This window comes from Manis pentadactyla, chromosome 2, assembly GCF_030020395.1.
Source record: "Manis pentadactyla isolate mManPen7 chromosome 2, mManPen7.hap1, whole genome shotgun sequence".
Classification (NCBI taxonomy): Eukaryota; Metazoa; Chordata; class Mammalia; order Pholidota; family Manidae; genus Manis; species Manis pentadactyla.
The window spans coordinates 216,983,246-216,998,833 of record NC_080020.1 but is presented as its reverse complement, the minus strand read 5'-3'; the positions used below and the strand labels follow the sequence as shown (position 1 = coordinate 216,998,833).

Sequence of the window (15,588 nt, the reverse complement as noted above, 5' to 3'; positions counted from 1 at the left end):
CTGATTTGACAAAGCAGAAGAGAAGATTAGTAAACTGGAAATTAGGTTAATAAAAATATTCAGTCTGAAGCACAGAAAGGAACAAAAAAAGGGAAGATTCAGGAAAAAAAAAACATATTTATGAAACATGGTAAAAATGTATAAGGATATCTAGAACCATAGAAGGAAAGGGGAGAATGAGGCAGAAGCAACAAAAAAATACTGGCTTAAAAATTTCAAACTAGATAGAAGTTACTTGCCTTTAAAACCTACAAGAGAGGGGAAGAGGGGCGGAAGATGGCGGCGTGAGTAGAGCAGCGGAAATCTCCTCCCAAAACAACATATATCTATGAAAATATAACAAAGACAACCCTTCCTAGAATAAAGACCAGAGGACACAGGACAATATCCAGACCACATCCGCACCTGAGAGAACCCAGCGCCTCGCGAAGGGGGTAAGATACAAGCCCCGGCCCCGCGGGAGCCGAGCGCCCCTCCCCCCAGCTCCCGGCGGGAGACGAGCAGGCAGAGCGGGAGGGAGACGGAGCCCAGGGCTGCCGAGCACCCAGCCCCAGCCATCCGGGCCAGAGTGCAGGGCGCTCGATACTAGGAAAACAGGGCAGCAAGAACAGTGAGCGGGCACTGGAGGCCGGCTGTCGGAGGACATAAGAAAAGCGCGCGACCATTTTTTTTTTTTTTTGCTTTTTTGCTGTTTTGTTTTGGCGAGCGCTTTTTGGAAGTCTTAAAGGGATAGGGACCCCAATACTAGGGAAACAGGGCAGAAAGACCGGTGAGCAGAGGCCTGAGGCTGGCACCAGAGAATAAAGAAAAACGAACGACCACCCCCCCCCCTTTTTTTTTTTTTTTAATTAAAAAATTTTTTTTTCTTATTTATTTTTTTTTTTTGGTGGTCGTTGTTTTGTTTTGGCGGGTGCTTTTTGGAAGTCTTAAAGGGGCAGGGCGGGTCACTTAATCCAGAGGTAGGGAATCCGGGATCTCTGGGCACCCTAACCCCTGGGCTGCAGGGAGCAGGGAGGCCCCTTACGGAGATAAATAGCCTCCCAGCAGCTCCTGCTCCAACGCGACTCCACCATTTTGGAGTAGCTGCCCGAGCCAGGCCACGCCCACAGCAACAGCGGAGATTAACTCCATAGCAGCCGGGCAGGAAGCAGAAGCCCTGTCTGCGCGCAGCTGCGCAGCACAAGCCACTAGAGGCCGCTGTTCTCCCAGGAGAGGAGGGCCACAAACCAACAAGAAAGGAAGTCCTTCCAGCCGTCACTCGTCCCAGCTCTGCAGACTATTCCTATCACCATGAAAAGGCAAACCTACAGGCAGACAAAGATCACAGAGACAACACCAGAGAAGGAGACAGACCTAACCAGTCTTCCTGAAAAAGAATTCAAAATAAGAATCATAAACATGCTGACAGAGATGCAGAGAAATACGCAAGAGAAATGGGATGAAGTCCGGAAGGAGATCACAGATGCCAGAAAGGAGATCGCAGAAATGAAACAAACTCTGGAAGGGTTTATAAGCGGAATGGATAGAATGCAAGAGGCCATTGATGGAATTGAAATCAGAGAACAGGAACACATAGAAGCTGACATAGAGAGAGACAAAAGGATCTCCAGGAATGAAACAATATTAAGAGAACTGTGTGACCAATCCAAAAGGAACAATATCTGTATTATAGGGGTCCCAGAAGAAGAAGAGAGAGGAAAAGAGATGGAAAGTATCTTAGAAGAAATAATTGCTGAAAACTTCCCCACACTGGGGGAGGAAGTAATCGAACAGACCACGGAAATACACAGAACCCCCAACAGAAAGGATCCAAGAAGGACAACACCAAGACACATAATAATTAAAATGGCAAAGATCAAGGACAAGGAAAGAGTGTTAAAGGCAGCTAGAGAGAAAAAGGTCACCTATAAAGGAAAAGCCATCAGGCTAACATCAGACTTCTCGACAGAAACCCTACAGGCCAGAAGAGAATGGCATGATATATTTAATACAATGAAACAGAAGGGCCTTGAACCAAGGATACTGTATCCAGCACGACTATCATTCAAATATGACGGTGGGATTAAACAATTACCAGACAAACAAAAGCTGAGGGAATTTGCTTTCCACAAACCACCACTACAGAACATCTTACAGGGACTGCTCTAGATGGGAGCACTCCTAGAAAGAGCACAGCACAAAACACCCAACATATGAAGAATCGAGGAGGAGGAACAAGAAGGGAGAGAAGAAAAGAATCTCCAGACAGTGTATATAACAGCTCAGTAAGCGAGCTAAGTTAGGCAGTAAGATACTAAAGAGGCTAACGTTGAACCTTTGGTAACCACGAATTTAAAGCCTGCAATGGCAATAAGTACATATCTTTCAATAGTCACCCTAAATGTTAATGGGTTGAATGCACCAATCAAAAGACACAGAGTAACAGAATGGATAAAAAAGCAAGACCCATCTATATGCTGCTTACAAGAAACTCACCTTAAACCCAAAGACATGTACAGACTAAAAGTCAAGGGATGGAAAAACATATTTCAAGCAAACAACAGTGAGAAGAAAGCAGGGGTTGCAGTACTAATATCAGACAAAATAGACTTCAAAACAAAGAAAGTAACAAGAGATAAAGAAGGACACTACATAATGATAAAGGGCTCAGTCAAACAAGAGGATATAACCATTCTAAATATATATGCACCCAACACAGGAGCACCAGCATATGTGAAACAAATACTAACAGAACTAAAGGGGGATATAGACTGCAATGCATTCATTCTAGGAGACTTCAACACACCACTCACCCCAAAGGATAGATCCACTGGGCAGAAAATAAGTAAGGACACGGAAGCACTGAACAACACAGTAGAGCAGATGGACCTAATAGACATCTATAGAACTCTACATCCAAAAGCAGCGGGATATACATTCTTCTCAAGTGCACATGGAACATTCTCCAGAATAGACCACATACTAGGCCACAAAAAGAGCCTCAGAAAATTCCAAAAGATTGAAATCCTACCAACCAACTTTTCAGACCACAAAGGCATAAAACTAGAAATAAACTGTACAAAGAAAGCAAAGAGGCTCACAAACACATGGAGGCTTAACAACACGCTCCTAAATAATCAATGGGGAGGCGGAGCCAACATGGCGGCGTGAGTAGGACAGTGGGAATCTCCTCCCAAAAACATATATACTTTTGAAAATATAACAAACACAACTAGCCCTAAAAGAGAGACCAGAAGACGCAGGACAGTGGCCAGACTGCAGCTACACCAGCGAGAACCCAGCGACTGGTGAAAGGGGTAAGATACAAGCCCCAGCCCGGCGGGACCCGAGCGCCCCTCCCCCCAGCTCCCGGCGGGAGAACAATAGGCAGAGCGGGAGGGAGACGGAGCCCAGGACTGCCGAACACCCAGCCCCAGCCATCCGGGCCAGAGCGCAGACACAGTACATGCCCAGGGGGCCCTGGATACTGGGGGAACAGGGAGTAAGACCTCTGAGCGGGTGCTGAAGCTGATGCCCCTGTGACAAAGAAAAGCGGGGGCTTTTTGAAAGTCTTAAAGGGACAGGGACTTAACAGCTTGACGGAAACAACCCAGGTCACAGTACAGCAGCTGGAAATTACAGGGAAAACCGGGTGCACTAACCCCCTGGGCAACAGCTCTGAGACCCCTCACGGAGGCAAACAGTCAAGCAGCCCCCCCATCCATCACCCCACCGGGCGCTGCGAAAGCAGAGAAGCAGCCTGAGACAAATTCCGCCCACAGAAAGGGAAATTTCTCCCTCCCGGCCAGGCAAGACACAAAGACCCACTCTACACGCAATTACCCAACACAAGCCACTAGGGGTCGCAGTTGCCCCAGTAAAGAAAGGCCAGTAGTAAGTGAAAATTTTGGCCCTCCCAGCTGACAGTCAATAGCACCTGTCAACATGAAAAGGCAAAAAAATATGATCCAGACAAGACTAACCCAGACAGCTTCAGCATCTGCTACATCTTCCCCTGAGAAGGAATCTGGGGAGACAGATTTAGCCAGTCTACCTGAAAAAGAATTCAAAACAAAAGTCATAACCATGCTGATGGACTTGCAGAGAAATATGCAAGAACTAAGGAAGGAGAATTCAGAAATAAAACAAGCTCTGGAAGGACTTCAAAACAGAATGGACGAGATGCAAGAGACCATTAATGGACTAGAAAACAGAGAACAGGAACGCAGAGAAGCTGATGCAGAGAGAGATAAAAGGATCTCCAGGAATGAAAGAATTTTAAGAGAGCTGAGTGATCAATATAAAAGGAATAATATAAGAATCATAGGCATTCCAGAAGAAGTAGAGAGAGAAAAGGGGATAGAAAATGTCTTTGAAGAAATAATTGCTGAAAATTTCCCCAAACTAGGGGAAGAAATGGCCTCTCAGACCACAGAGGTACACAGAACTCCCATGACAAGGGATCCAAGGAGGGCAACACCAAGACACATAATAATTAAAATGGCAAAGATCAAAGACAAGGACAAAGTATTACAAGCAGCCAGAGAGAAAAAAAAGGTTACCTACAAAGGAAAACCCATCAGGCTATCATCAGACTTCTCAACAGAAACCCTACAGGCCAGAAGAGAATGGCATGATATACTTAATGCAATGAAACAGAAGGGCCTCGAACCAAGACTACTGTATCCAGCACGAATATCATTTAAATATGAAGGAGGGATTAAACAATTCCCAGACAAGCAAAAGTTGAGGGAATTTGCCTCCCACAAACCACCTCTACAGGGCATCCTACAGGGACTGCTCTAGATGGGAGCACTCCTAAAAAGAGCACACAACAAAACACCCAACATATGAAGAAGGGAGGAGGAGGAATAAGAAGGGAGAGAAATAAAGAATCATCAGATTGTGTTTATAATAGCTCAACAAGCGAGTTAAGTTAGACAGTAAGACAGTAAAGAAGCTAACCCTAAACCTTTGGTAACCACAAACTTAAAGCCTGCAATGGCAATAAATTCATACCTTTCAATAATCACCCTAAATGTAAATGGACTGAATGCACCAATCAAAAGACACAGAGTAATAGAATGGATAAAAAAGCAAGATCCATCCATATGCTGCTTACAAGAGACTCACCTCAAACCCAAAGACGCGCACAGACTTAAAGTCAAGGGATGGAAAAAGATATTTCAAGCAAACAACAGAGAGAAGAAAGCAGGTGTTGCAATTCTGGTATCAGACAAAACAGACTTCAAAATAAAGAAAGTAACAAAAGACAAAGAAGGACATTACATAATGATAAAGGGCTCAGTCCATCAAGAGGATATAACCATTATAAATATATATGCACCCAATACAGGAGCACCAACATACCTGAAACAAATATTAACAGAACTAAAGGAGGAAATAGAATGCAATGCATTCATTCTAGGAGACTAAATAATCAATGGATCAATGACCAAATCAAAATGGAGATCCAGCAATATATGGAAACAAATGACAACAACAACACTAAGCCCCAACTTCTGTGGGACGCAGCAAAAGCAGTCTTAAGAGGAAAGTATATAGCAATCCAAGCATATTTAAAAAAGGAAGAGCAATCCCAAATGAATGGTCTAATGTCACAATTATCGAAATTGGAAAAAGAACAGATGAGGCCTAAGGTCAGCAAAAGGAGGGACATAATAAAGATCAGAGAAGAAATAAATAAAATTGAGAAGAATAAAACAATAGCAAAAATCAATGAAACCAAGAGCTGGTTCTTTGAGAAAATAAACAAAATAGATAAGCCTCTAGCCAGACTTATTAAGAAGAAAAGAGAGTCAACACAAATCAACAGTATCAGAAATGAGAAAGGAAAAATCACGACGGACCCCACAGAAATGCAAAGAATTATTGGAGAATACTATGAAAACCTATATGCTAACAAGCTGGGAAACCTAGGAGAAATGGACAACTTCCTAGAAAAATATAACCTTCCAAGATTGACCCAGGAAGAAACAGAAAATCTAAACAGACCAATTACCAGCAACGAAATTGAAGCAGTAATCAAAAAACTACCAAAGAACAAAACTCCCGGGCCAGAAGGATTTACCTCGGAATTTTATCAGACATACAGGGAAGACATAATACCCATTCTCCTTAGAGTTTTCCAAAAAATAGAGGAGGAGGGGATACTCCCAAACTCATTCTATGAAGCTAACATCAGCCTAATACCAAAACCAGGCAAAGACCCCACCAAAAAAGAAAACTACAGACCAATATCCCTGATGAACGCAGATGCAAAAATACTCAACAAAATATTAGCAAACCGAATTCAAAAATACATCAAAAGGATCATACACCATGACCAAGTGGGATTCATCCCAGGGATGCAAGGATGGTACAACATTCGAAAGTCCATCGACATCATCCACCACATCAACAAAAAGAAAGACAAAAACCACATGATCATCTCCATAGATGCTGAAAAAGCATTTGACAAAGTTCAACATCCATTCATGATAAAAACTCTCAGCAAAATGGGAATAGAGGGCAAGTACCTCAACATAATAAAGGCCATCTATGATAAACCCACAGCCAACATTATATTGAACAGCGAGAAGCTGAAAGCATTTCCTCTGAGATCGGGAACTAGACAGGGATGCCCACTCTCTCCACTGTTATTTAACATAGTACTGGAGGTCCTAGCCACAGCAATCAGACAAAATAAAGAAATACAAGGAATCCAGATTGGTAAAGAAGAAGTTAAACTGTCACTATTTGCAGATGACATGATACTGTACATAAAAAACCCTAAAGACTCCACCCCAAAACTACTAGAACTGATATCGGAATACAGCAAAGTTGCAGGATACAAAATCAACACACAGAAATCTGTGGCTTTCCTGTATACTAACAATGAACCAACAGAAAGAGAAATCAGGAAAACAACTCCATTCACAATTGCATCAAAAAAAATAAAATACCTAGGAATAAACCTAACCAAAGAAGTGAAAGACTTATACTCTGAAAACTACAAGTCACTCTTAAGAGAAATTAAAGGGGACACTAACAGATGGAAACTCATCCCATGCTCGTGGCTAGGAAGAATTAATATCGTCAAAATGGCCATCCTGCCCAAAGCAATATACAGATTTGATGCAATCCCTATGAAACTACCAGCAACATTCTTCAATGAACTGGAACAAATAATTCAAAAATTCATATGGAAACACCAAAGACCCCGAATAGCCAAAGCAATCCTGAGAAAGAAGAATAAAGTAGGGGAGATCTCACTCCCCAACTTCAAGCTCTACTATAAAGCCATAGTAATCAAGACAATTTGGTACTGGCACAAGAGCAGAGCCACAGACCAGTGGAACAGACTAGAGAATCCAGACATTAACCCAGACATATATGGTCAATTAATATTTGATAAAGGAGCCATGGACATACAATGGTGAAATGACAGTCTCTTCAACAGGTGGTGCTGGCAAAACTGGACAGCTACATGTAGGAGAATGAAACTGGACCATTGTCTAACCCCATATACAAAAGTAAACTCAAAATGGATCAAAGACCTGAATGTAAGCCATGAAACCATTAAACTCTTGGAAGAAAACATAGGCAAAAACCTCTTAGACATAAACATGAGTGACCTCTTCTTGAACATATCTCCCCGGGCAAGGAAAACAACAGCAAAAATGAGTAAGTGGGACTATATTAAGCTGAAAAGCTTCTGTACAGCAAAAGACACCATCAATAGAACAAGAAGGATCCCTACAGTATGGGAGAATATATTTGAAAATGACACATCCGATAAAGGCTTGACGTCCAGAATATATAAGGAGCTCACACGCCTCAACAAACAAAAAACAAATAACCCAATTAAAAAATGGGCAGAGGAACTGAACAGACAGTTCTCCAAAAAAGAAATACAGATGGCCAACAGACACATGAAAAGATGCTCCACATCGCTAATTATCAGAGAAATGCAAATTAAAACTACAATGAGGTATCACCTCACACCAGTAAGGATGGCTGCCATCCAAAAGACAAACAACAACAAATGTTGGCGAGGCTGTGGAGAAAGGGGAACCCTCCTACACTGCTGGAGGGAATGTAAGTTAGTTCAACCATTGTGGAAAGCAGTATGGAGGTACATCAAAATGCTCAAAACAGACTTACCATTTGACCCAGGAATTGCACTCCTAGGAATTTACCCTAAGAACGCAGCAATCAAGTTTGAGAAAGACAGATGCACCCCTATGTTTATTGCAGCACTATTTACAATAGCCAAGAATTGGAAGCAACCTAAATGTCCATCAATAGATGAATGGATAAAGAAGATGTGGTACATATACACAATGGAATACTACTCAGCCATAAGAAAAGGGCAAATCCAATCATTTGCAGCAACATGGATGGAGCTGGAGGGTATTATGCTCAGTGAAACAAGCCAAGCGGAGAAAGAGAAATACCAAATGATTTCACTTATCTGTGGAATATAAGAACAAAGGAAAAACTGAAGGAACAAAACAGCAGCAGAATCACAGAACTCAAGAATGGACTAACAGGTACCAAAGGGAAAGGGACTGGGGAGGATGGGTGGGTAGGGAGGGATAAGGGGGGGAGAAGTAGGGGAGTATTAAGATTAGCATCCATAGCGGGGTGGGAGAAAGGGGAGGGCTGTACAACACAGAGAAGACAAGTAGTGATTCTACAACAGGTTGCTACGCTGATGGACAGTGACTGTAAAGGAGTATATAGGGGGGACCTGGTATAGGGGAGAGCCTAGTAAACAAAGTATTCGTAAGTATTCGTCATGTAAGTGTAGATTAATGATTAAAAAAAAAAAAATGCAGTTCCTATGTGGTGACCTCTAATGAGTTCTACACAATAATATAAAGGACATATAAAAGTGTAGGCAAAGGGTCTGTTTGTGTTTATACAGAGGATCAAAGCCTAATTTGGCTACCCCGAAAATGAACTAAGAAACGATATGAAAGAGAACTTCCAACATCAGCACTCTCGGGAAGACTCATGCCAGAAGATGATCATCAAAAAACCCCAACAAAGATCCACGCACTGCTACAGCTGTAGATGCACTCATCCCACCAGCTCCTGGACTTGCCATGGGAATGAAGGAGATATCTAAGCTGGCCTGTGCATACAGTAAAACAACAAATTTGACTGGATCTATACTGTTGGAACTCAACCAAGAATTAGGAGAAGTGCAAATTGTAGCGCTCCAAAATCTTACAACTACAGACTATTTACTGTTAAAAGAACATATGGGATGTGAACAGTGCCCAGGAATGGGTTGTTTTAATTTGTCTGATTTTTCTCAAACTATTCAAATTCAGTTAGATAATAACCATCATATCATTGATAAGTTTTCACAAATGCCTAGGGTGCCTAACTGGTTTTCTTGGTTTCACTGGAGATGGCTGGTAATTACAGGTATGCTTTGGTTATGTAACTATACTCCTATTATGTTAATGTGTGTGCGCAATTTAAGTAGTAGCTTAAAATATATACATGCTGAAGTTACTCTACAAGAAGATATGTCAAAGAAATAATCAATCTTCCCATGTTTTCTCCCGCCTGCTACTTCTATAGCTTTTCTTCTTCCTTCCTAATTACAATGAATTCTTAAATAGAATTCGTGCCTCATATCAAATTTACCGAGTATCATAACTCCTCCAAGTGGTAAAGATACCTCAAGACAAATGCTGGGCATAGAAGCCACAGGGCATAAATATGCAAAGAAATAAAAAGCTAACCATTTCAAACAATAAGGCTTCTCTCTCACTTACCAACTTAACATTTCCCTGTGTGGCCCCGGAAGATGACTGGTTAGCCAGAGACGGGTAAGATTCCTCAAGGGAGGAACAACCTAAGACAGGCACAGTCGCTGGGGGGTCATCAGGTGAGAAATTGGGGATCAACAGAGGTGAGGCTTAGAACCTCACCCCCCCTGTTCTGAGAGAAATCTTCTGCATATGTGGATGTTTTATTGCCCTTGTCTAGCTTGGATTAACACATAGTCTACAGGCACACACCTGATCATCTACATTTGCTCTCTTACAACACTAAACTATGTTTTCTACCTTTATGTTGTATCTACCTACCACTTCAGCATCTTATTAAAAATAATAAAGAGAGAAATGTGGTATCCACATATAAATCAAGTATAAAAATCAAATGTGTATTCATATTTGAACTGACTGTTTATAGTTCATAATGCATGAGCAAAACCAAAAGTTTCTGTGATGACTGCCCTTGTACTGTTCACCATGTAACTTATTCACTATGTAAGAATTTGTTCTCCATGTAAGAACTTGTTCGTTATGCTTCAGAAGATTGGAGACTGACGAAAATTAGGCTTGGGGTGGATTAATGATTGTGCATTGAGCATTGACTCCCCTATACAGAATTTTATTGTTGTTAACAACCATTTGATCAATAAAAATGAGAGATGCCCTAACAACAACAACCAAGAAAAAGTACACACTTCCAATTGTAAAATAAATAAGCAACCGGGATGTAATGTATAGCATAAGGAATATAGTCAAAATATTGTAACAACTTGGTATGGTGATAGCTGGTACTTAGAATTATCATGTATATAAATGTTGAATCACTGTGTTGTACACCTGAAACTAATGTAATGTAATACTGTGTGTCAACTACCCTTCAATAAAAAATAATTATCTAAAAAAAAACAAACAAACAAAAAAAAAAAAAACAAAAAAAAAAAGTGTAGGCAAAGGGTCTGTTTGTGTTTATACAGAGGATCAAAGCCTAATTGGGCTACCCCGAAAATGAACTAAGATACGATATGAAAAAGAACTTCCAACATCAGCACTCTCTGGAAGACTCATGCCAGAAGATGATCATCAAAAAACCCCAACAAAGATCCACGCACTGCTACAGCTGTAGATGCACTCATCCCACCCGTTCCTGGATTTGCCATGGGAATGAGGAAGGAGATATCTAAGCTGGCCTGTGCATACAGTAAAACAACAAATTTGACTGGATCTATACTGTTGGAACTCAACCAAGAATTTGGAGAAGTGCAAATTGTAGCGCTCCAAAGTCTTACAACTACAGACTATTTACTGTTAAAAGAACATATGGCATGTGAACAGTCCCCAGGAATGGGTTGTTTTAATTTGTCTGATTTCTCTCAGACTGTTCAAGTTCAGTTGGACAATATCCACCATGTCATAGATAAGTTTTCACAAATGCCTAAGGTGCCTAACTGGTTTTCTTGGTTTCACTGGAGATGGCTGGTAATTACAGATATGCTTTGGTTATGTAACTATACTCCTATTATGTTAATGTGTGTGCGCAATTTAAGTAGTAGCTTAAAACCTATTCATGCTGAAGTACTCTACAAGAAGATATGCCAAAGAAATTATCAATCTTCCCATATTTTCTTCCACCTGCTACTTCTACAGCTTTTCTTCTTCCTTCCTAATTACAACTCTTAAATAGAATTCGTGCCTCATATCAAATTTATCGAGTATCATAATTCTTCCAAGTGGTAAAGATACCTCAAGACAAATGCTGGGCATAGAAGCCACAGGGCATAAATATGCAAAGACGTAAAAAGCTAACCTTTTCAAACAATAAGGCTTCTCTCTCACTTACCAACTTCACATTTCCCTGTATGGCCCCGGAAGATGACTGGTTAGCCAGAGACGGGTAAGATTCCTCAAGGGAGGAACAACCTAAGACAGGCACAGTCGCAGGGGGGCCATCAGGTGAGAAATTGGGGATCAACAGAGGTGAGGCTTAGAACCTCACCCCCCCTGTTCTGAGAGAAATCTTCTGCATACGTGGATGTTTTATTGCCCTGGTCTAGCTTGGATTAACACACAGTCTACAGGCACACACCTGATCATCTACATTTGCTCTCTTACAACACTAAACTATGTTTTCTACCTTTATCTTGTATCTACCTACCACTTCAGCATTTTATTAAAAATAATAATAATAAAGAGAGAAATGTAGTATCCACACATAAATCAAGTATAAAAACCAAATGAGTATTCATATTTGAACTGACTGTTTAGAGTTCATAATGCATGAGCAAAACTGAAAGTTTCTGTGATGACTGCCCTTGTACTGTTCACTATGTAACTTATTCATTATGTAAGAATTTGTTCTCCATGTAAGAACTTGTTTGTTATGCCTCAGAAGATTGGAGACTGATGAAAATTAGGCTTGGGGTGGAATAATGATTGTGCATTGAGCATTGACTCCCCTATACAGAATTTTATTGTCGTTAACAATCATTTGATCAATAAATATGAGAGATGCCCTCACAAAAAAAAAAAAAAAAAAAAAAAAAGGACAGACTTCCAATGGTAAAATAAATAAGTAACCGGGATGTAATGTATAGCATAAGGAATATAGTCAAGATAATGTAACAGCTTGGTAGGGTGATAGCTGGAACCTCGAATTATGTATATAAATGTTCTACCACTGTGTTGTACACTTGAAACTAATGTAATGTGATACTGTGCGTCAACTACCCTTCAATAAAAAATAATTATTAAAAAAAAAAAAAATTTCAAACTAATGAAAGACATTAAGTCATCAATTCAAGAAGTTCTTGGAATACTAATCAGGTTAACTACCAAGAAAATTCCTAGGTACATCATTGAATAACTGCTGAAAACCAAAGACAAGAGAAAATTGTAAAAGCAACCAGAGGAAAAAATATGCATTACCTTAAAAGGAGCTACAGTATGGCTGACAGGTGACATTTCAAGAGAAATTATGGAAGTCATAGGATAATGAAATGACATCTTCAAAAGGCTGAAAGTGAAAAACAGGAAACCTAGGATCCTATATCCTAGATATAGAAATCTATATCTATTTGAGAAAATGACTTTCAAAATTGAAAATAAAATAAACACATTTTCTGACAATTAGAAATGGAGAGAATTTACTACTAACAGATGTGTGAGAAAAGTAACACTAGAGGGTATTCTTCAAGAAGACAGAAGCACAAAAATAAAGGAATGGAGCTTTTCCTGTAGGAGCCACCGGATTGAGAGGAGCATGACCTTCTCCTCTCCCTGCCATGGCATGTGCTTGTCCACTGATATCAGTGTACTCCAAAAAGGGGGGCCATCTGGCAAAAATGTCACTCTGCCTGCTGTGTTCAGGTCTCCCATTCAACCAGATATTGTAAACTTTGTTCATACCAACTTGCACAGAAACAACAGACAGCCCTATGCTGTCAGTGAATTAGCAGGTCACCAAACAGTGCCGAGGTTTGGGGTACTGGCAGAGCTGTGGTTCAAATTCCCAGAGTTCAAGGTGGTGGGACTCACCATTCAGGCCAGGGTGCTTTTGGAAACATGTGGGGAATGCATGTTTGTGCCAACCAAAACCTGGCACTGTTGGCACTGCAGAGTGAAGCAGTGTGCCATCTGCTCTGCCCTGGCTGACTCAGCCTTACCAGCACCGGTCGTATAGCAAGGTCATTGTATTGAGCAAGTTTCCGAACTTCCTTTGGTGGCTGAAGAGAAAGTTGAAGGCTACAAGAAGACCAAGGAGGCTGTTTTGCTTCTTAAGAAACTTAAGGCTTAGAATGATATCAAAAGGATTTATGCCTCTCAGCAAATGAGAGCTGGCAAGGGCAAAATGAGAAAGCGTCGCTATATCCAGTGCAGGGGTCCCTGCATCATCTATAATGAGGATGACGGGATCATCCAGGCCTTCAGAAACATCCCTGGAATTACTTTGCTTAATGTAAGCGAACTGAACATTCTGAAACGTGTTCATGGTGGACATGTGGGACGTTTCTGCATTTGGACTGAAAGTGCTTTCCACAAGCTAGAGAACCCATATGCCCTTGGCATAAAGCTGCCTCCCTCAAGAGTAACTACAACCTTCCCATGCTCAAGATGCTCAGTACAGACCTTAGCAGAATCTTAAAAGGCCCAGAGATCCAAAGAGCCCTCCATGCTCCATGCAAGAAGATTCATTCCAGCATCCTGATGAAGAATCCACAGAAAAATCTGATAATCATGCTGAAACTAAACCCATATGCAAAGACCATATGCTGGAACACCATTCTTGGCCAGGCCAAGGATCACAAACTCCAGAAGGATAAGGCGGCAGAAGCACTGGAACCAAATCAGGCAACAAGGGATTCCAGGCAAGAAACCCATCGTAGCAAAGAAAGGACAGAAGGCCGGTAAGAAGCCGAAGAAGGCTTTGGTCGGAAAAAAGGCTGCAGCATCCAAGAAACCAAATGAAAAGAAGCCTACTGAGAAGAAACCCACCACAGAAGAGAAGGTGCTGCGCAAACTTAAATGTGTTCATTCCATAAAGGTCAAATCATTCTGGACAGCTAATTTTGAATAAAGACTGGTTCAAAGAGGCAAAAAAAAAAAAAAAGGAATGGAGAACTAAGAGGTTCAGATGTATGTAAGGAATAGTCACTGTGTAAGACTACAAGAATAATGTCTTAGGGGCCTAGAATAGATGCTGAATTAAAACACATTACAGTAGCTAGAACGTCTGGGGGAGGGGGAGGTAAGTGTTGTGAGGTCCTTGTACTGTGATCAAAGAGGTAAAAGTACTAATTTGGGATAGACGCAAATATATCATAATTGACATGTATTGACACTATATCATTTTTTAAAGATATATTGACACATTTTGTGGAATACACATTATCCTTCAGTGCATCAAGACTGATGAAGTGCTAGGTCAAAAATCAAGTTCCAACAAATTTCAAAGGATTGAATTCACAGCATGTTCTCTGACCAGAGGAGAATTCAGCTAAAAATCCATAATAAAAAAGATAACTTAAAAAAAATTCCCAAGATGTTTGAAAATTAACATATTCCCAAATAGCCTATGGATCAAAGACATTTCAAAGGAAATTATAAAATATTTTGAACTAAATGACCATGGAAATATAATGCTTCAAAACCTATGGAATAAAATAAAGCAATGTAAAGAGCAGGTCTAGCATTAAGGGCATATTTTAGGGAAAAAAATGCTAAGTTACCTAAGTTCTGTCTCAAAAAGGTGAAGAATACCAAATTAACCCCAAAGAAAAGAGAAGAAAACAAAAAAGTTAAAGGCATAAATAACTGAATAGAAATGAACAAAGAAAGCAACAAAAAAGTGGTTCTTTGAAAAGGTTAAAACATTCACAAGCCTTAGCAAGACAGATTAAGAATAAATAAAAAACAGGCACAAATCACAGTATCTGTAATGAAAAAGGGACATTACTATAAATCCCACAAATAAGAGAGAAAAATGTGATGAACAGTATGTCAAAAATTTGACACATTTATATGGAAATGGATGAATTCCTAGGGGGGAAAAAAACCCAGAAACTTCCCAAAATGTACACAAAAAGAAATATAAAACCTTGTATCTGTGAAGGAAATTGAATTCTCCCTCAATTCAGACCCATTGGGCTTCCCTAGTGAATTCTTCTGCACATTTAAGGAAAAACCCAAATCTTTCTCAAACTCTCCCAGAGCATTTAAAATAGGAAATACTTCTCAAATTGTTTCATAAGTCTGTCATAACCCTAATACCCAAACCTGTCAAGGATATGAAAAGAAACTAAAATGGCAAGTAGAT

At 40.4% G+C, this 15,588-nt stretch overlaps 1 protein-coding gene and 1 pseudogene across 3 annotated transcripts in view; one reads left to right on the top strand and one right to left on the bottom strand.

Annotated features, from left to right (window-relative positions):
* ADCY3 (adenylate cyclase 3) overlaps positions 1-15,588 on the bottom strand; it is an 86,329-nt gene that overhangs the window by 36,953 nt on the left and 33,788 nt on the right. The window lies entirely within an intron of this gene.
* LOC130682628 (60S ribosomal protein L4-like) lies at positions 13,022-14,851 on the top strand (annotated as a pseudogene).